A 20503-nucleotide genomic window follows, 5' to 3' on the forward strand; every position below is an offset into this window, starting at 1 on the left:
AGCCGCAAGCAAAACGGACTTCAAAAAATCCCCTCCTGATAAATTATTCCTCCAAAGGAAAATCTGTGTTCACATTGAGCAGAAAAACTCAAAAAAAATAAATTAATAAAACTTTATCAAAAAGTTTCAGAACAATAAATTAATAAAACTTTATTAAAAAGTTTCAGAACTTTGGCTTGCAGAATCCCGCCTTTAACCCTTGCAGAATCCCGCCTTTAACCCTGGCAGAATCCCACCTTTAACCCTTGCAGAATCCCACCTTTAAACCTTGCAGTATCCCGCCTTTAACCCTTGCAGAATCCCACCTTTAAACCTTGCAGTATCCCGCCTTTAACCCTTGCAGAATCCCTCCTTTAACCCTTGCAGAATCCCGCCTTTAACCCTTGCAGAATCCCGCCTTTAACCCTTGCAGTATCCCGCCTTTAACCCTTGCAGTATCCCGCCTTTAACCCTTGCAGTATCCCGCCTTTAACCCTTGCAGGATCCCGCCTTTAACCCTTGCAGGATCCCGCCTTTAACCCTTGCAGGATCCCGCCTTTAACCCTTGCAGGATCCCGCCTTTAACCCTTGCAGGATCCCGCCTTTAACCCTTGCAGAATCCCGCCTTTAACCCTTGCAGTATCCCGCCTTTAACCCCTGCAGTATCCCGCCTTTAACCCTTGCAGAATTCCGCCTTTAACCCTTGCAGGATCCCGCCTTTAACCCTTGCAGAATCCCGCCTTTAACCCTTGCAGAATCCCGCCTTTAACCCTTGCAGAATCCCGCCTTTAACCCTTGCAGGATCCCGCCTTTAACCCTTGCAGAATCCCGCCTTTAACCCTTGCAGGATCCCGCCTTTAACCCTTGCAGGATCCCGCCTTTAACCCTTGCAGTATCCCGCCTTTAACCCTTGCAGTGGCTGGGTTGTTGCAGTGCGTTCCTCGGTGGCCCCATTAGAGGAGCCTCCACGTGCTGAACGTCCGGCGTATTTAGGAAAGAGCCGGCGTTCTGCAGCCTCCTATTCCTGTCTGCCGCCCTCAGCCCTTTATTACCGGGTCACCTGGGAATTATTTATAAATTAAATATTAGCCAAATGTACTTAAAGGAAAAAAATCAGACGGTGGAATCCGGGGATGGGGGAGGGGGTCTTACCAGGATCTTCCTGCGCTAATGGACTCTGGCTGGCGATCCATTTGTAGCGGTCTTTTGGAGGAGCTGCGTCTCGTTTTTCCCTCACACCCGTCCTTCCTGGCTGTAATTGCTGCAGTCTTCTCCCAGCTCCGCTAATTTCTGCAGCGCTCGTCATTATGGTAATGTTTTCGCCCCATGTCTATCTCGCCCCCTCCATTAGACGCAGGGACACGGCCCAGGTCTGTATTAATTATTACACTCAAGTGCTTACCTGATACTGTGCGTCCTCCGAGATACGGATCCGAACTTACAGGGACTCGGCGGCCTCTGAACGGAGGAGATAAGTGGGCGTTAAATTAAAAGATGTGCACTCGTTTTATAATGTACGGCGCCCAATTACAGAGCAATCCTAACCTGGAGTGGATTCCCGCTGGGCGATCTGTACAGCACTACCTGTCCTTCAGACCCCAAACATAAGAGTGTGAGGGGGGACAATGGCGCCAGGACCCTAGTTATGGCACCATTGCCGCGCGCACTTTGCTTGCCACCCAACTTTCCCCAACCCCTGACCGGCAACAGGGATGTGCAGCTGCTGCTAATATCATCCTCCCCTGTGGCCGATAACCGAGAATAAGATTGCATTTACCAACCTCGATTGCAGGGTTAGGATTCATCTAAGACCCCTTTCACACATCAGTTTTTTGCTGTCGGTCAGAATCCGTTGGCTCGACGGATCTGTCACAGATTATGAAAAACTGGTGCGACAGATTTGTGTTTTTGACGGATCCGACTAGTGGATCTGGCTAATTGGATCGGAGCATGCTCAGTTAAAAAAAAACGGAATCAGTCTCCGGATTCCATCATTTGACGGATCCGGCGCCATAGGCTTCCATTCTAGCAAACGACGGACGGCGACGGATCTGTCTCGGTCCATTTTTTTTGACGGACACTAAAAGCGTTACTTTGTCGGTTTTCTCCGGCCGCCGGACAAACAATTTTCGACGGATCCGGCGAATGACGGATGGAACGTGAGGCCATCCGTCGCTAATACAAGTCTATGAGAAAAAAAACGGAGCCGGCGGCATCAATCTCTGGATCCGTTGTTTTCAAAATTCGACGGATTGCGACTGATGGCAAAAAACTGATGTGTCAAAGGGGCCTAAAGGAGCATGAAACAATGTAGCAAAATATCAGCACATGAGGGACATTTGTGCTTCTGATGAGTTTAGGAGAATGTGTAGATTGGATACAATTGTGGCAAAACGCCCTCACATGAGCGGATCGGGTCAGGGGTTGTCAGTCCTGGTTGTCGGCCTCCAGATGGAAATACGATTGTTTCCATTCCCTGACTAGTTAATAACAATGATGGAAAACCTGAAAGAAAGAGTTTAATATAAACATTATACAATGTTTGTATATTTATAGAATAGTAACATAGTTAGTAAGGCCGAAAAAAACCATTTGTCCATCCAGTTCAGCCTATATTCCATCATAATAAATCCCCAGATCTACGTCCTTCTACAGAACCTAATAATTGTATGATACAATATTGTTCTGCTCCAGGAAGACATCCAGGCCTCTCTTGAACCCCTCGACTGAGTTCGCCATCACCACCTCCTCAGGCAAGCAATTCCAGATTCTCACTGCCCTAACAGTAAAGAATCCTCTTCTATGTTGGTGGAAAAACCTTCTCTCCTCCAGACGCAAAGAATGCCCCCTTGTGCCCGTCACCTTCCTTGGTATAAACAGATCCTCAGCGAGATATTTGTATTGTCCCCTTATATACTTATACATGGTTATTAGATCGCCCCTCAGTCGTCTTTTTTCTAGACTAAATAATCCTAATTTCGCTAATCTATCTGGGTATTGTAGTTCTCCCATCCCCTTTATTAATTTTGTTGCCCTCCTTTGTACTCTCTCTAGTTCCATTATATCCTTCCTGAGCACCGGTGCCCAAAACTGGACACAGTACTCCATGTGCGGTCTAACTAGGGATTTGTACAGAGGCAGTATAATGCTCTCATCATGTGTATCCAGACCTCTTTTAATGCACCCCATGATCCTGTTTGCCTTGGCAGCTGCTGCCTGGCACTGGCTGCTCCAGGTAAGTTTATCATTAACTAGGATCCCCAAGTCCTTCTCCCTGTCAGATTTACCCAGTGGTTTCCCGTTCAGTGTGTAATGGTGATATTGATTCCCTCTTCCCATGTGTATAACCTTACATTTATCATTGTTAAACCTCATCTCCCACCTTTCAGCCCAAGTTTCCAACTTATCCAGATCCATCTGTAGCAGAATACTATCTTCTCTTGTATTAACTGCTTTACATAGTTTTGTATCATCTGCAAATATCGATATTTTACTGTGTAAACCTTCTACCAGATCATTAATGAATATGTTGAAGAGAACAGGTCCCAATACTGACCCCTGCGGTACCCCACTGGTCACAGCGACCCAGTTAGAGACTATACCATTTATAACCACCCTCTGCTTTCTATCACTAAGCCAGTTACTAACCCATTTACACACATTTTCCCCCAGACCAAGCATTCTCATTTTGTGTACCAACCTCTTGTGCGGCACGGTATCAAACGCTTTGGAAAAATCGAGATATACCACGTCCAATGACTCACCGTGGTCCAGCCTATAGCTTACCTCTTCATAAAAACTGATTAGATTGGTTTGACAGGAGCGATTTCTCATAAACCCATGCTGATATGGAGTTAAACAGTTATTCTCATTGAGATAATCCAGAATAACATCCCTCAGAAACCCTTCAAATATTTTACCAACAATAGAGGTTAGACTTACTGGCCTATAATTTCCAGGTTCACTTTTAGAGCCCTTTTTGAATATTGGCACCACATTTGCTATGCGCCAATCCTGCGGAACAGACCCTGTCGCTATAGAGTCACTAAAAATAAGAAATAATGGTTTATCTATTACATTACTTAGTTCTCTTAGTACTCGTGGGTGTATGCCATCCGGACCCGGAGATTTATCTATTTTAATCTTATTTAGCCGGTTTCGCACCTCTTCTTGGGTTAGATTGGTGACCCTTAATATAGGGTTTTCATTGTTTCTTGGGATTTCACCTAGCATTTCATTTTCCACCGTGAATACCGTGGAGAAGAAGGTGTTTAATATGTTAGCTTTTTCCTCGTCATCTACAACCATTCTTTCCTCACTATTTTTTAAGGGGCCTACATTTTCAGTTTTTATTCTTTTACTATTGATATAGTTGAAGAACAGTTTGGGATTAGTTTTACTCTCCTTAGCAATGTGCTTCTCTGTTTCCTTTTTGGCAGCTTTAATTAGTTTTTTAGATAAAGTATTTTTCTCCCTATAGTTTTTTAGAGCTTCAATGGTGCCATCCTGCTTTAGTAGTGCAAATGCTTTCTTTTTACTGTTAATTGCCTGTCTTACTTCTTTGTTTAGCCACATTGGGTTTTTCCTATTTCTAGTCCTTTTATTCCCACAAGGTATAAACCGCTTACACTGCCTATTTAGGATGTTCTTAAACATTTCCCATTTATTATCTGTATTCTCATTTCTGAGGATATTGTCCCAGTCTACCAGATTAAGGGCATCTCTAAGCTGGTCAAACTTTGCCTTCCTAAAGTTCAGTGTTTTTGTGACTCCCTGACAAGTCCCCCTAGTGAAAGACAGGTGAAACTGTACAATATTGTGGTCGCTATTTCCTAGATGCCCGACCACCTGCAGATTTGTTATTCTGTCAGGTCTATTAGATAGTATTAGGTCTAAAAGTGCTGCTCCTCTGGTTGGATTCTGCACCAATTGTGAAAGATAATTTTTCTTGGTTATTAGCAGAAACCTGTTGCCTTTATGGGTTTCACAGGTTTCACTTTCCCAGTTAATATCCGGGTAGTTAAAGTCCCCCATAACCAGGACCTCATTATGGGTTGCAGCTTCATCTATCTGCTTTAGAAGTAGACTTTCCATGGTTTCTGTTATATTTGGGGGTTTGTAACAGACTCCAATGAGAATTTTGTTACCATTTTTCCCTCCATGAATTTCGACCCATATGGACTCGACATCCTCATTTCCTTCGCTAATATCCTCCCTTAAAGTGGACTTTAGACAAGACTTTACATAGAGACAAACCCCTCCTCCTCTCCGATTTTTACGATCCTTTCTAAACAGACTGTAACCCTGTAAGTTAACTGCCCAGTCATAGCTTTCATCTAACCATGTCTCGGTTATTCCCACTATGTCAAAGTTACCTGTAGATATTTCTGCTTCTAGTTCTTCCATCTTATTTGTCAGGCTTCTGGCTTCAGGCTAGTGTTTCCATTATTATCAAACATTGTTTCTGCCTTCCAGCAGTTTTATCTACCACTTGATTTTTTTTTTAGGCGTGCAAAACAGGGAGGTTTTCAAGTGGAAACTGCTTTTTCCTCAAGTGACTTTTTGTGCTTTTTCTGGAGCGGTTTTTGCTGGCTTTTTCATATGCTTTTTATTTTTGGACGGGATGAGACTTTTCTTTTAGGGAGTTAAACGCTGACATAATTCTCCAAAACATGCTTGTGTCTTTTTGCCTTTCCATTTTTTTATTGTAAAGTATGAAGCATATTCCAAGCAGAAAACGCCTGAAGAACGGTCGCACGCTTTGTATAACAGTTTGGTGATTTTGGGCCCCTGACGCCGTTACAAGATGCTCAAAAGTCTGGACGTGTGAACAGCGGGGTCAATTTTCATATAAATCAATAGGAAGATTCTTTGGAGCAATTTTTTTTCTTTTCTTTTTTTTTTAGTGGATCCTTTCCAAATCCACCCCCCAAAAATGTCATACCCTAAGTTCCAATCTGATCTATGAGACCCTTCTGTATCTGCAGTGAATTGTTTACTTTCTTGATACATTGTAACAATTGCAGGTTGTTGCCGTCGTGATTGCTGCGCGGATTCAGCAGAGATGGAGCCGCAGCTCCCAGGAGAAATCCTTCCCCGCTTGATAAATAAATAGGTGTCTGGAAACATCTCTGTTATGATAGATAATTTCTGTGGAATCATTTCTCCCAGTCGCTCATGTTCAGAGGATGACGCCGCTGCTATTACTGTTCATTTCCTCGTCAGCGGTATAAACGGCGAGGAGAATACGACGATTATAATTCCAGGGGCGCGTCCAACCCAACCTGCTGCAATATCTGTCATATTAAAGGTCAACGTGGAGCAAAGGTGCCGCTAATTAAATGCTCCGTACGATGAGATCAGGGAGACGCAGAGGAAGGTCAACGCGGGACGCCGGATTGTGCAAAATGCGCCGTAATGACCACCATTGTGTAAAACGTGAGCGTATGTGCCACCAGATCGCATAAAGTGTGCTCCATTATAAGTGCAATATTGTGTCAAGTACCAAGTGACATGACATTTATGGCTGCGCCGCCCCACGGGGCCAATTATTAGTGTAAATTACGTCAGACTGGTTGTGAATGGTGCATGGTATTTTATATTGGGGGCTATGCACAGCACAAATCACACAGATGACACTTTTGATTCACGACCTCCGTGGTATCTGCGGTCGGTTTTAGTCTGGGGTCTCTTGCCCTTTTCCCCTCTTTGTGGGTCCGCCTCAGGCTCCTGCACATCTCACCCATCTAATATAAAAGATAGATATTTATAAAGCGCCCTCCGCCCCCTCGGCTGATGGAAGGTCACAGAAATAGATTTATGTCTCGGCTGTTGGAGCTTGTTTTCCCTTCTACAGACTGGAAACCCGAGAAAGTCAAATACTTCATAATTATCTGAGCTCTCCGGGTCTCCGCTTCCCTCGCAGCCACACAGACCGCAATCCATCTTTTCCCCCAGTAAACTGGAGCAGAGCTTGGAGAATAGCCCACCGGCCACACGGCTAGCTGGCTCATGACCTCCTTGTGTCGCCTGATGGATGACCAACTCTGTTCCAATAACAGCTCGGCCCGATAGTTTCCAAATTATCAGACTTTCTGGATTATGAAATGTGCTTGCATACAACTGCTACCTCTGCACTCAGCATCGTTGCATTTGCCAATGCTTGGAAAAAGGAGTACACCTCATGGACTCCAGAAAGAGTGGGCAACTCCTCCAGGCACTTCCAAAGCCACCAAAATCCACCAGAAACCAGCAATGTCTGGAAGCTTTGTTATACATGACGCCTTGATGCTCCATGGAAGAAGCCAAGTAAGAGGCATGGCCAAAGAGAGTCACCGATATGGAGGAACACATGGCAGTCACAGATATGGAGGAACGCATGGCGGACACAGATATGGAGGAACGCATGGCGGACACAGATATGGAGGAATGCATGACGGTCACAGATATGGAGGAACGCACGGTGGTCACAGATATGGAGGAACGCACGGTGTCACCGATATGGAGGAACGCATGGCGGTTACAGATATGGAGGAACGCATGGCGGACACAGATATGGAGGAACGCATGGCGGTTACAGATATGGAGGAACGCATGGCGGACACAGATATGGAGGAACGCATGGCGGACACAGATATGGAGGAACGCATGGCGGTCACAGATATGGAGGAACGCATGGCGGACACAGATATGGAGGAACGCATGGCGGTCACAGATATGGAGGAACGCACGGTGTCACCGATATGGAGGAACGCATGGCGGTTACAGATATGGAGGAACGCATGGCGGACACAGATATGGAGGAACGCATGGCGGTCACAGATATGGAGGAACGCATGGCGGTCACAGATATGGAGGAACGCATGGCGGACACCGATATGGAGGAACGCATGGCGGACACAGATATGGAGGAACGCATGGCGGACACAGATATGGAGGAACGCATGGCGGTCACAGATATGGAGGAACGCATGGCGGTCACAGATATGGAGGAACGCATGGCGGACACCGATATGGAGGAATGCATGGCGGACACAGATATGGAGGAACGCATGGCGGACACAGATATGGAGGAACGCATGGCGGACACAGATATGGAGGAACGCATGGCGGTCACAGATATGGAGGAACGCATGGCGGACACAGATATGGAGGAACGCAAGGCGGTCACAGATATGGAGGAACGCACGGCGGTCACAGATATGGAGGAACGCACGGCGGTCACAGATATGGAGGAACGCACGGCGGTCACAGATATGGAGGAACGCACGGCGGTCACAGATATGGAGGAACGCACGGCGGTCACAGATATGGAGGAACGCACGGCGGTCACAGATATGGAGGAACGCACGGCGGTCACAGATATGGAGGAACGCACGGCGGTCACAGATATGGAGGAACGCACGGCGGTCACAGATATGGAGGAACGCACGGCGGTCACAGATATGGAGGAACGCACGGCGGTCACAGATATGGAGGAACGCAGGGCGGTCACAGATATGGAGGAACGCAGGGCGGTCACAGATATGGAGGAACGCACGGCGGTCACAGATATGGAGGAACGCACGGCGGTCACAGATATGGAGGAACGCACGGCGGTCACAGATATGGAGGAACGCACGGCGGTCACCGATATGGAGGAACGCACGGCGGTCACCGATATGGAGGAACGCACGGAGGCCACCGATATGGAGGAACGCACGGCGGTCACCGATATGGAGGAACGCACGGCGGTCGCCGATATGGAGGAAAGCACGGCGGTCGCCGATATGGAGGAACGCATGGTGGTCGCCGATATGGAGGAACGCACGGTGGTCGCCGATATGGAGGAACGCACGGTGGTCACCGATATGAAGGAACGCATGGTGGTCACCAATAAAATAGACTTTATAGGTCGATTTATTATACTTTAATGGAAATGCAGCAGTTGAGTGAAGAGCAGAATTTGGACCAGGATCGTCGGCTCCCAATAATCTTCACTTTTTATATCTTGCTGATTCCACCACATGTGCTTTTTATCACACTTATTCTCCACGTCGCCCCGTAACTTTCTAACATCTGCAGAAAGAAAAACCAAAGAAATGAACCCAGAGCATAAGTTGTTATATGAGCAAAACGTCTGCAGTAAGGATTTTGGAGGATTATTCGGCTTGGGGAAGATCTGACTTTTTAATGGATTTTGTGACTCTTGAATTTAAAAAGTCGTAAAAAAAAAGTTTAAAGAGTCACCTTCATTTTAATTTATATCTCAGAAATCAATAGCCCAGATGAATCTAAAACCCTAAAAGTGACCTCAATAAGTCACTAATGATGAATCGGGGTCTTTGGTTCCAATTCTAGAACCTTGTGATAATGAATACAGAAGAGAATCCAGAGCGTTAGTCCAAGTTCACTTGATCGTGTTTTTAGTCTGTCCGTGAAACTTGTTTCTTCCATACTTTGGATGAGACTCACCAATTCAAGTCTATGGAAGCCCGAAAATAAAATGATAGAATTGGATCTTATATGGAGCCACAGTATAGCATCCAGTTTTTACAGATCCGATCCAGTTCTTCAAGATGTGCAATAGGAGTGACACAAAGTATCAATGTTACCGGAGTTCAGGCACCTGCTGCCTGGCAGCCCTAGGAGAAGACGTCGGTTGTTACAATGTATCAGTAGTAGTGGTCTATGGGACTGGGTGTGCTGATGCTCTGCCATTCTCCAGTCTATGGCATTATTTCCATCTTTGGAAGCAGAGGAGAATCCCTCTTATTTCTGGTCACTGATTACATATACATGATCGCCGCTATTTTGCATTTTTGCAATACTTCAGGGGTCCGGTACTATTCTTAGTTATGGGGTCCCGCTTTACGTTTGTGTCCAGAACCCCCATTGACCCCATAAGCTTTGATATTTGCCCCTCACATGGTCACCGGCTTGCAATAACGTCTCCTCTCGGCTGGCACTGCTGTGGAGGCTCCCGGTGACCGGCAGTGGCACGGAAGCAGGGGTAATGGTCTACCCAGATTTATGAAGCACTTAGCATTAGTCTTGTGCTCGCGGGTGTTTGGCAGGATCCTGTCCTTTGCAGCATAATCTCGCAGTACTCAGATATGTAAAGCATATAACGGTCATTTCCATACACTACTAGGAAGCCATCACAGGGTTCCCTGCACTGCACAGGCGGAGCGGGGTCAGAGTTTTCCTGGAACCATTTGTAAAGGTCATCAAATGAAAGGAGGAGGCGTGAGGCCGGGAATTCATCTGCACAATATCCAGGACCCGGTATATATGCCATAATTATCACATTGTGCATTCCCCCCCTAGTTTTTTATTTTATTTACATGCATGTATTTTGGGCTAAAAATTAATTTTTGCTATTGGGTTTTATTAAAAAGTTTGCAGCATTTGTATTTTAAAGGCTTTTTTTCCGGCACGTTCAACTCTGATGTGGTTTAGGGTCATAAATCGCCCGAGAGCAGGTCAGAAAAAGACAAATAAAAGCAATAGAATCTGCCCATCACACATCACAATGATCTCCGTCACAACTCATTCACCAGCCAGTTCCACCGTTCGACATATTTTCAGAAGTTGTCGGGTTCAGTTATGAAACCGGACGTTTATTAATGGTTGTCACCTCATATTTTGATGGAAATGTTGCTAAGTTTCCTCTAAACAAATATCAGACAATTGGCGATAATTGAAGCATCTAATCACTATTGCGAATTATAGACAGTTACAGAAATTGCTCTTCCTCATTTGCTCCGCATTCAGCGACGACTCTTTTTTTTCTTCTTTGTGCCGCAGTAACCACTTCCAAGGAGAGCTAATTTGGGTTGCGATACAAATGATCTCCAATCTGCCATTATTTGTCCTAATTAAAAAATAGCGATGCATCAGAGGAAATAAGAACATATCACAGAGCCAGTGTCTGTCCGTGTACAATTCTTGTCTGGTTCTCATATTCACAGTCACAAGTCTTTACTACAACAGGTACTTTAGTTGGGAATAACAAAGTTGTAAATTATGGAAACTGCTGAATTCCATGACACTGGTTGTACCCAGCTTTCTATGCCTCCTGTAACAAAGAAAACTCAGCACACCGATATATAAGATGTACAGTAACTCCGTGTTATTGCTTTTATTATGAATAACACTTATGAAGCTAATACTAAAATACAAATGATCAAAGATGTATAGGGAGATTTAATTGTCTAAATAATAATCAAAGCGAAGTATAAATATTTACCATGACGCTTGTCTCTTGTCCTCCTCCATCAGATCATCTCTTACAATTCTCCGCAGTAATCTGTAGCATTGATAGATTCCATTTTCCTTGATATCTTTTATCCATAGCCGCAATATCTTGGTGAAATCTCTCACATCTTTTCCCCAATGTGCAGCTTAGTGTTTTTTTTTGCCTTTATCTGGATCAACATGTTAGGCTATGGGTTGAACTAGATGGACTTAGTCTTCCTTTACTGTGTTACTATGCTGTGCTCGTCACTCACAGTTTGGTGGAAAAAAATCTAGGTGTGAATGTAAGAAATGAATCTTTAAGGATTCTTTACCTCCAAGATCATTATGTTTTAATGAGATTTTCCACCAATTCTTCATAGTTATCTGCCCTTGAGTTTCCCAAAAATTAGTTACCACTAACGAGAATGCTACCCATCCAGCCTTTTCCTTGCCCTGCAACAAACGGACCCCTCTGTCCTTGTTCAGACCCTTCTGTACTCCTCTTCTGCCTCCAGATCCCTCTGTCCTCCTGCTCCAGACCCCCTGTGTCCTCCTCCTCCAGACCCCCTGTGTCCTCCTCCTCCAGACCTCCTGTCCTCCTCCTCCAGACCTCCTGTGTCCTCCTCCTCCAGACCCCCTGTGTCCTCCTCCTCCAGACCCTCTGTGTCCTCCTCCTCCTCCAGACCCCCTGTGTCCTCCTCCTCCAGACCTCCTGTGTCCTCCTCCTCCAGACCTCCTGTGTCCTCCTCCTCCAGACCTCCTGTGTCCTCCTCCTCCAGACCCCCTGTGTCCTCCACCTCCAGACCCCCTGTGTCCTCCACCTCCAGACCCCCTGTGTCCTCCACCTCCAGACCCCCTGTGTCCTCCACCTCCAGACCCCCTGTGTCCTCCACCTCCAGACCACCTGTGTCCTCCACCTCCAGACCCCCTGTGTCCTCCACCTCCGGACCTTCTGTGTCCTCCTCCAGACCCCCTGCGTCCTCCTCCTCCAGACATCCTGTGTCCTCCTCCTCCAGATCCCCTGTGTCCTCCTCCTCCAGATCCCGTGTCCTCCTCCTCCAGATCCCTGTGTACTTGTTCAGACATCTCAGCCCTTCCTACTCTTCCCTATCATTCTGTCTTTCCTCTTCCTCCAGACCCTTGTGTCCTTCCTCCTCCTCCAAACCCTTCTGCCTTTCCTCCTCCTCCAGACCCTTGTGTCCTTGTTCAGACCCCCTCTGTCCTCCTCCAGATCCCTCTCTTTTCCTCCTCCAGACTCCTCTGTCCTTGTTCAGACCTGTCGGACCTTTCTCCTCATCCCGACCCTTCTGCTTTTCCTCTTCCTCCAGACCCTTGTGTCCTTCCTCTTCCTCCTGACCCTTGTGTCCTTGTTCACACCCTTCTGTCATCCTCATCCAGACTCTTCTCTCCCCTCCAGATGTATTTGTCCCCTCCAGGCTCCTCTGTCTCAACCCCTCAGACCCCTCTGTTCTCCTCCAGACCCCTCTGTTCTCCTCCAGACCCCTCTGTCCTCACCGGACACCTCTGTCCCATCCAGGCTCATCTGTCTCACACCCCTCCGTCCCCTCCAGACCACTACAACATGCTTTCTTCTTCCTTAACTGTGGGGGCTTTTATCTTTGTAGAGGTATGTGGACTGTATTTAGATGGTTATGAGCGTAATAAAGGACGATTCTGCACCTTTTTAAAGAGAAAACGCTGACATTTACAGTAAATCCAAACGTCAACATAAGGCTTGACATAATGTCACACGTTCGGCGGCGCCACGTTCCGACCTTTATGGAGCGGCTGATGTTTGTCATCCTCAGAGCTTCTGACCTATCGTCCAGTGATACATGAACCTGGGAATTACGTGACCAGTCATTTACTGCTACCAACCTTAAAGCAGAGCTCCACCTAATATTAGACTGATGACCCCCTGATAGGAGGAGTCCAAACCACAGTGTGACCGTGACTACGGGGACATTTCAAAGAGAAGGATCGGGGGTTGTGGGTCCCTGTGATGTATAATGACAATGAAGCCAGAGAAATCCAGGAACTCGGGCACCAGACCTCCTCCTTTTGGTAACGTTATTAATGCAGAAAAGTCACAACGTTTTGGCCGTGCAGGGTCTTTATCAAGCTATAGAAAAAGACAGATCTGCTTGATAAAAGGATTTGCACGACTGAAACCATGTGATATTTTTGCACCAATAAAGTTACCAAAACGAGTACCTCCACGGACAGCAGGGAACTGCAGGGTACAGCAGAGTGGCCCAAGTACAGCAGGGTACAGCAGAGTGGCCCAAGTACAGCAGGGTGGCGCAGGGGACCGCAGAGTGGCCCAAGTACAGCAGGGTGGCGCAGGGGACAGCAGAGTGGCTCAAGTTCAGCAGGGTGGCACAGGGATAGCAGAGTGGCCCAAGTACAGCAGGGTGGCACAGGGGACAGCAGGGAACTGCAGGGTACAGCAGAGTGGCCCAAGTACAGCAGGGTGGCGCAGGGGACAGCAGAGTGGCCCAAGTACAGCAGGGTGGCGCAGGGGACAGCAGAGTGGACCAAGTACAGCAGGGTGGCGCAGGGGACAGCATTGTGGCACAGGGACAGCAGGGAACTGCAGGGTACAGCAGAGTGGCCCAAGTACAGCAGGGTGGCGCAGGGGACAGCAGAGTGGCACAGGGACAGCAGAGTGGACCAAGTACAGCAGGGTGGCGCAGGGGACAGCATTGTGGCACAGGGACAGCAGGGAACTGCAGGGTACAGCAGAGTGGCCCAAGTACAGCAGGGTGGCGCAGGGGACAGCAGAGTGGCACAGGGACAGCAGAGTGGACCAAGTACAGCAGGGTGGCGCAGGGGACAGCATTGTGGCACAGGGACAGCAGGGAACTGCAGGGTACAGCAGAGTAGCCCAAGTACAGCAGGGTGGCGCAGGGGACAGCAGGGAACTGCAGGGTACAGCAGAGTGGCCCAAGTACAGCAGGGTGGCGCAGGGGACAGCAGAGTGGCCCAAGTACAGCAGGGTGGCGCAGGTATAGCAGAGTGGCCCAAGTACAGCAGGGTGGCGCAGGGGACAGCACAGTGGCCCAAGTACAGCAGGGTGGCGCAGGGGACAGCACAGTGGCGAAAGTACAGCAGGGTGGCACAGGGATAGCAGAGTGGCCCAAGTACAGCAGGGTGGCACAGGGATAGCAGAGTGGCCCAAGTACAGCAGGGTGGCGCAGGGTACAGCAGGGTGGCACAGGGACAGCAGAGAACTGCAGGGTACAGCAGAGTGGCCCAAGTACAGCAGGGTGGCGCAGGGGACAGCAGAGTGGCACAGGGACAGCAGGGTGGCACAGGGGACAGCACAGTGGTGCACAGGACTCATGTATTGCAAGCGACAGGCCTGCGCCAGGCTTCATTGTCACTTTCAGTAGATGAGTCCTGTGCACCACTCTGCTGTACCCTTGTACATGTCCCCAGTGCTGGCTGCAGCCATTATACATACGGTTGGCTCCAGAAGTTTCTTTCATCACTGGTTGAAGAGCTTTGGGAATTGTCTGAGCAGTGAAGATCACTGGGCTTTATGGTGAAAGTTGCCCACAATTCCCCAGAATGCAGTGCAACAGGATAGCGACAACTTTGCCAATTGTCCTACTTCCGAGTTACATGTGAACTGTGATTCCACAATATTGGGCCCGATCACGGTCTGTGGGTGCCGTGGGGTATATAACGCATCCAACCAACGGGTAAAAATACTGCAAGTGTATTGGAAAGGTGCCCACAAATTCCCAGCACACAGTCTATGGCCGGCCACCTGTATAGAGGAAGGCACATCCACTACTCCATGGCTTTCCTCTGCTCCTCTGCATTATGGCTGGCCGTCTTCGGAGAGATATAGATCCAGATTCTTGGCCTTTCTATTGGAAATCACTCCTATATTAAGGCAGAAATGTCCATGACCGGCCGCGTGCCCCCTTGGATCTTCCTTCACAGGACGGATTAATCCTAGAATGAGCAGTGACCCATATCGTTGATATATTGTAATTTTTTTTACTATTTTTTTTTTTCTGCTTTTCAACCCTCTAAAGAAATTAACCTTGCAATCATCGAAGGTTCATGTGGACATCCTGGCCCTCCAATGTCAGTCACGTCTGTAATAATAACCTACGGAGGGGCGCAGATCGGTTTGGGTGAGCAGAGACGTGGTTTTGTAGGTTTCTGTGCAGGTGGGCGACCTGATCTCTGTAGCCGCTGGCAATGGTGGCAATTTCCTCTTTGGGGCCTTAAACACAAACTGCTGCTCCAACCAGGGAAATACTCTGCGGACTAATGGGATTGGGGTCATGTATGGCACAAGGGGGGGATAGAGGCGATCTGTGCATTCTTCTATTTACATAATATCAGTGAGTGATACATTGTATCACAGCGAGTAGCAGATTCTCTATGGAGAGGACCCTTTAATGGTTGGGTAGTGTTTATAATAGACGGTTGATTTGGGAGGCTCGGCGCGTCGCCGCAGACATTTTGGGAGCTCACGGACTCTGCGGTCGCTCGTATAAACTTGTTTCCTTTGTTGAGAATCGAAGCTGAGAGATTTACAAATCATTTGTGAGAGCTGGATTCACAAGCGCCATTTACATAACACCCGGAGGTCTGATCTCCATATATCATCTCTCCTGGTGAAGCCGCTCTGGATTAAGGGGCTTTATCATCGGCAGATAAACTCCAGGTTAAACTGATCCCTGATTATCACTATTTTATTAAACTTCCTGATGGAGGATGTGGAAATCCGGTTGCCAAGCCACAAGGGGTTAAATCCTGACAGTCCTGAGCAGCAATTACGATATTGCAACATTTGTATCAATACCTTATTTTTTTTAAAAAAATCTACAATAATATTGATCAAGAGGGGCTGATACATTTTGGTATCGTCTCCGCTGCGCATGAACCAATGGGAACAGTTATAAAGAAATATTGCGCAAATGATCAATCTGGCGCAAGTTACAGCTGCTCTTCGCCATGCGCTCGTGTTGAGACTCTTTTCAAAAGTGTCCAGGAAATAATGGAGCCGTAGATCCTTTGGGCCTCATTCATCTTTGCATTTCCGCCAATTTTCTTTTTTTGAGTGACTAAATCTCAAATAAAGAACTTTTTATTTTAAAGTTGCCTTTTGTTGTTTAGGTTGTTTAGTTAATTTCCTTATTTTTCCTTCAGTGCGGTTTTTACAGATGTTTTAATTGATTCATCAAATAACATCTTTTTTTTAAATAAAAAAAAAATCACTAACGTTTTTGCTCAGATGTTCTTCAGTTCTGCCTTGTGCACAGGTTGTGACATTTTGCAGAATATACGACTTTTCCTTTCTAAAAAAAAGGCACAAAAAAAAGGTAAAAACAAAAATAAAGACCGTTGTTAAATTCTTGGGGCATAAACCCACTTCTTTTGTGTCAGTTTATGGGAACCCTTTTCGTTACATCCAGAGGCAGAAAGTCTGTACATAGGGTTTGTTACAATCCAGAAGAAAATGTGCATTATCAGCAGGACAAACGGCTTGTTACAATGTGTCAGTCTGGAGTCCAGGCTTTATAACTCACAGTAGACTGAAGCATCAGGTCAATATTCCCTGACAGCAAGCAGATATCTTACTAATGGCGAGAAATTGAAATACAAAGTTTATTAAGTTTTTATCTTGCATTTTAATATGAAAGAGAAACAGAAGTTGTTTTGTCAGCTCAGCCACATGTAGACAGGAATCCGGAGGTCAGAGGGGCAGCAGGAAAACCAATCACCAAGGAAGGTCCAGCTCCAGGATAGCCATAAAAAATATTTTTTATTCATAACTCATTAAAAAAAATCTTTTTGATACAATCGGCATAAATGTCAGAATCCCCGTATGGTGGGGTGTATAGTAGATATTTTTTTAATGAATTATGAATAAAAAATAATTTTTATGGATATCCTGGAGCTAGACCTTCCTTTGTGATCAATTTTAATATGAAAAGTAGCTCAAATGTGAACCTGTAATATAAAAGGGTTTGTCTACCCTCAACATTTATGCTTTGAAATGTTTCATAACTTGTGCTCCCAACTATTAGATCCCCATTTAGCTTCGGAATATATCCCCCCGATGCCAACCTCTGACCTCCGTCCCACCAGTGACACAACCTCTGACCTCCGTCCCACCAGTGACACAACCTCTGACCTCCGTCCCACCAGTGACACAGCCTCTGACCCCCGTCCCCCCAGTGACACAACCTCTGACCTCCATCCCACCAGTGACACAGCCTCTGACCTCCGTCCCACCAGTGACACAGCCTCTGACCTCCGTCCCACCAGTGACACAGCCTCTGACCCCCGTCCCCCCAGTGACACAACCTCTGACCTCCATCCCACCAGTGACACAACCTCTGACCCCCTGTCCCCCCCAGTGACACAACCTCTGACCCCCTGTCCCCCCCAGTGACACAGCCTCTGACCCCCCATCCCACCAGTGACACAACCTCTGACCCCCTGTCCCCCCCAGTGACACAGCCTCTGACCCCCCATCCCACCAGTGACACATCCTCTGACCCCTCGTCCCACCAGTGACACATCCTCTGACCCCCCCTGTCCCCCCAGTGACACAGCCTCTGACCCCCCGTCCCACCAGTGACACAGCCTCTGACCCCCCGTCCCCCCAGTGACACAGCCTCTGACCCCCCATCCCACCAGTGACACAGCCTCTGACCCCCATCCCACCAGTGGCCTAGCGTTTGACCCCCCCGTCCCCCCAGTGATCCAGCCTCTGACCCCGTCCTCCCAGTGACCCAGCCTCTGACCCCCCATCCCACCAGTGACACAGCCTGACCCCCCATACTCCCAGTGACCCAGCCTCTGACCCCCCATCCCACCAGTGACAGCTTCTGACCTCCGTCCCACCAGTGACCCAGCCTCTGACCTCCGTCCTGCCAGTGATACAGCCTCTGACCCCCCGTCCCCCCAGTGACACAGCCTCTGACCCCCCCCATCCCACCAGTGACACAGCCTCTGACCTCCGTCCCACCAGTGATACAGCCTCTGACCCCCCAGTGACACAGCCTCTGACCCTCAGTGACACAGCCTCTGACCCCCCATCCCCTCAGTGACACAGCCTCTGACCTCCGTCCCCCCAGTGACAGCCTCTGACCTCCGTCCCCCCAGTGACAGCCTCTGACCTCCGTCCCGCCAGTGATACAGCCTCTGACCTCCGTCCTCCCAGTGACCCAGCCTCTGACCCCCATCCCACCAGTGACACAGCCTCTGACCCCCCCATCCCACCAGTGACACAGCCTCTGACCCCCCCATCCCACCAGTGACACAGCCTCTGACCCCCCATCCCACCAGTGACACAGCCTCTGACCCCCATCCCACCAGTGACAGCCTCTGACCTCCCCGTCCCCTCAGTGACAGCCTCTGACCCCTCATCCCACCAGTGACCCAGCCTCTGACCCCGTCCCACCAGTGACATAGCCCCTGACCTCCGTCCCACCAGTGACACAGCCTCTGACCCGTCGTCCCCCCAGTGACAGCCTCTGACCTCCGTCCCACCAGTGACACAGCCTCTGACCCGTCGTCCCCCCAGTGACAGCCTCTGACCTCCGTTCCGCCAGTGATACAGCCTCTGACCCCGTCCTCCCAGTGACACAGCCTCTGACCCCGTCCCCCCAGTGACACAGCCTCTGACCCCCTATCCCCCAGTGACCCAGCCTCTGACCTCCGTTCCACCAGTGACACAGCCTCTGACCCGTCGTCCCCCCAGTGACCCAGCCTCTGACCTCCGTTCCACCAGTGACACAGCCTCTAACCCCGTCCCCCCAGTGACACAGCCTCTAACCCCGTCCCCTCAGTGACACAGCCTCTAACCCCGTCCCCCCAGTGACCCAGCCTCTGACCCCCCATCCCACCAGTGACACAGCCTGACCTCCGTTCCACCAGTGACACATCCTCTGACCCCCCGTCCCCCCAGTGACCCATCCTCTGACCTCCGTCCCACCAGTGACACAGCCTCTAACCCCTATCCCCCAGTGACACAGCCTCTAACCCCGTCCCCCCAGTGACACAGCCTCTGACCCCCTATCCCCCAGTGACCCAGCCTCTGACCTCCGTCCCACCAGTGACCCAGCCTCTGACCTCCGTCCCACCAGTGACCCAGCCTCTGACCCCCCATCCCACCAGTGACACAGCCTGACCTCCGTCCCACCAGTGACACATCCTCTGACCCCCCGTCGCCCCAGTGACCCATCCTCTGACCTCCGTCCCGCCAGTGATGCAGCCTATCTACTGCCATAACATTTCCATATCAGGACACAGGTCCAACATGGCGACTCTCCACTGCTACATCGCTGCGTAATGCAGGTGATGGGGTGACCTTGTGACTAGTGATGTACGGCGACCACGAGTCAGAACATCTCCAACTTGTCTGGACTGTTTGCCGTGGTACGGAGCCATATTCTGCGGGTCACAATGTGGGACTGGGAGTTTGGCAGAGATTTCCCTTGATGGAGGCCGTGGAGCTCGGACGTCTCCGTCTTTGGAAATCATCGGTGCCCATGTCTTTATTTATGATATTAAATCTTCTTTTCTTGCTCTACAGCGGATCTACATCCCGTCATCAGTGACCCGCTGTGCCCACCGCAGACCCTCCGCCGGGGTCACCGTGACTCCATCCACATGCTGACAGCCGTCTCCTGGTTCGTGGCCCCCGGTTGTGATCTGACAGATTTACAATGAGGAGTTAATGAGATTCCCATATTCATGAACCGCTCCGACTTCCTGAACCCGACGCACCTAAATCCGGTGAGTGTGGCAGTTTTGGGTTTTTTTTCACAAGAGTTGAGGAACAATCCGTTGCGAGGCATACAAATGAGTGTCGCACCTCGTCTGCCAGCGAGCGCTGACACAGGCACACATCAGCCGCAGTCACAGCAGCAACAGCCGCCACTTAACCCCTGCTGGCGAGGAAACACTACAACTCCCATCATGCCTTGGGATCCCGGACAACAGCTGGCGGCTCACAGGTTACCGATCATATATAGCGTCAGGATCAGGTGAAATCTGCACATAATATCCATGGACACATAGTAACAAACTCTCAGTGCAGGAGAGATCCCTGCTGATGTGTTTCTATCACAGAGGATTGCCTGGATGGGATACATTTGTAGCAAACCCTCAGCTGTGTGACTGGGACTAGATCCCATTGGGTTTTTAGTGTGTGGGTGTAACTTGTTCTTGTAATATGTGCACAGGTGTGTCAGACAGTCCTTCGCTGCAGTTATCATGTTGAGCCATGGGATGGCGCTAGTGATAATGTGAGGAGGTGCAGTGC

The 20503-nt window shown here is 48.8% G+C and overlaps 1 protein-coding gene across 2 annotated transcripts in view; it reads left to right on the plus strand.

The window, feature by feature from the left end:
• The window catches only part of LOC138647266 (contactin-4-like), a 254562-nt gene that overhangs the window by 42153 nt on the left and 191906 nt on the right, over positions 1-20503 (plus strand). The window contains exon 4 of one of the 2 annotated variants that reach the window (XM_069736165.1): positions 19772-19974. The gene's annotated coding sequence lies outside the window, so the exon portion shown is untranslated. Of the gene's footprint in view, positions 1-19771; positions 19975-20503 lie in introns of those variants that run through there. The other variant, XM_069736168.1, reaches the window with a different exon arrangement.

Source organism: Ranitomeya imitator, chromosome 8 (assembly GCF_032444005.1).
Source record: "Ranitomeya imitator isolate aRanImi1 chromosome 8, aRanImi1.pri, whole genome shotgun sequence".
NCBI lineage: Eukaryota > Metazoa > Chordata > Amphibia > Anura > Dendrobatidae > Ranitomeya > Ranitomeya imitator.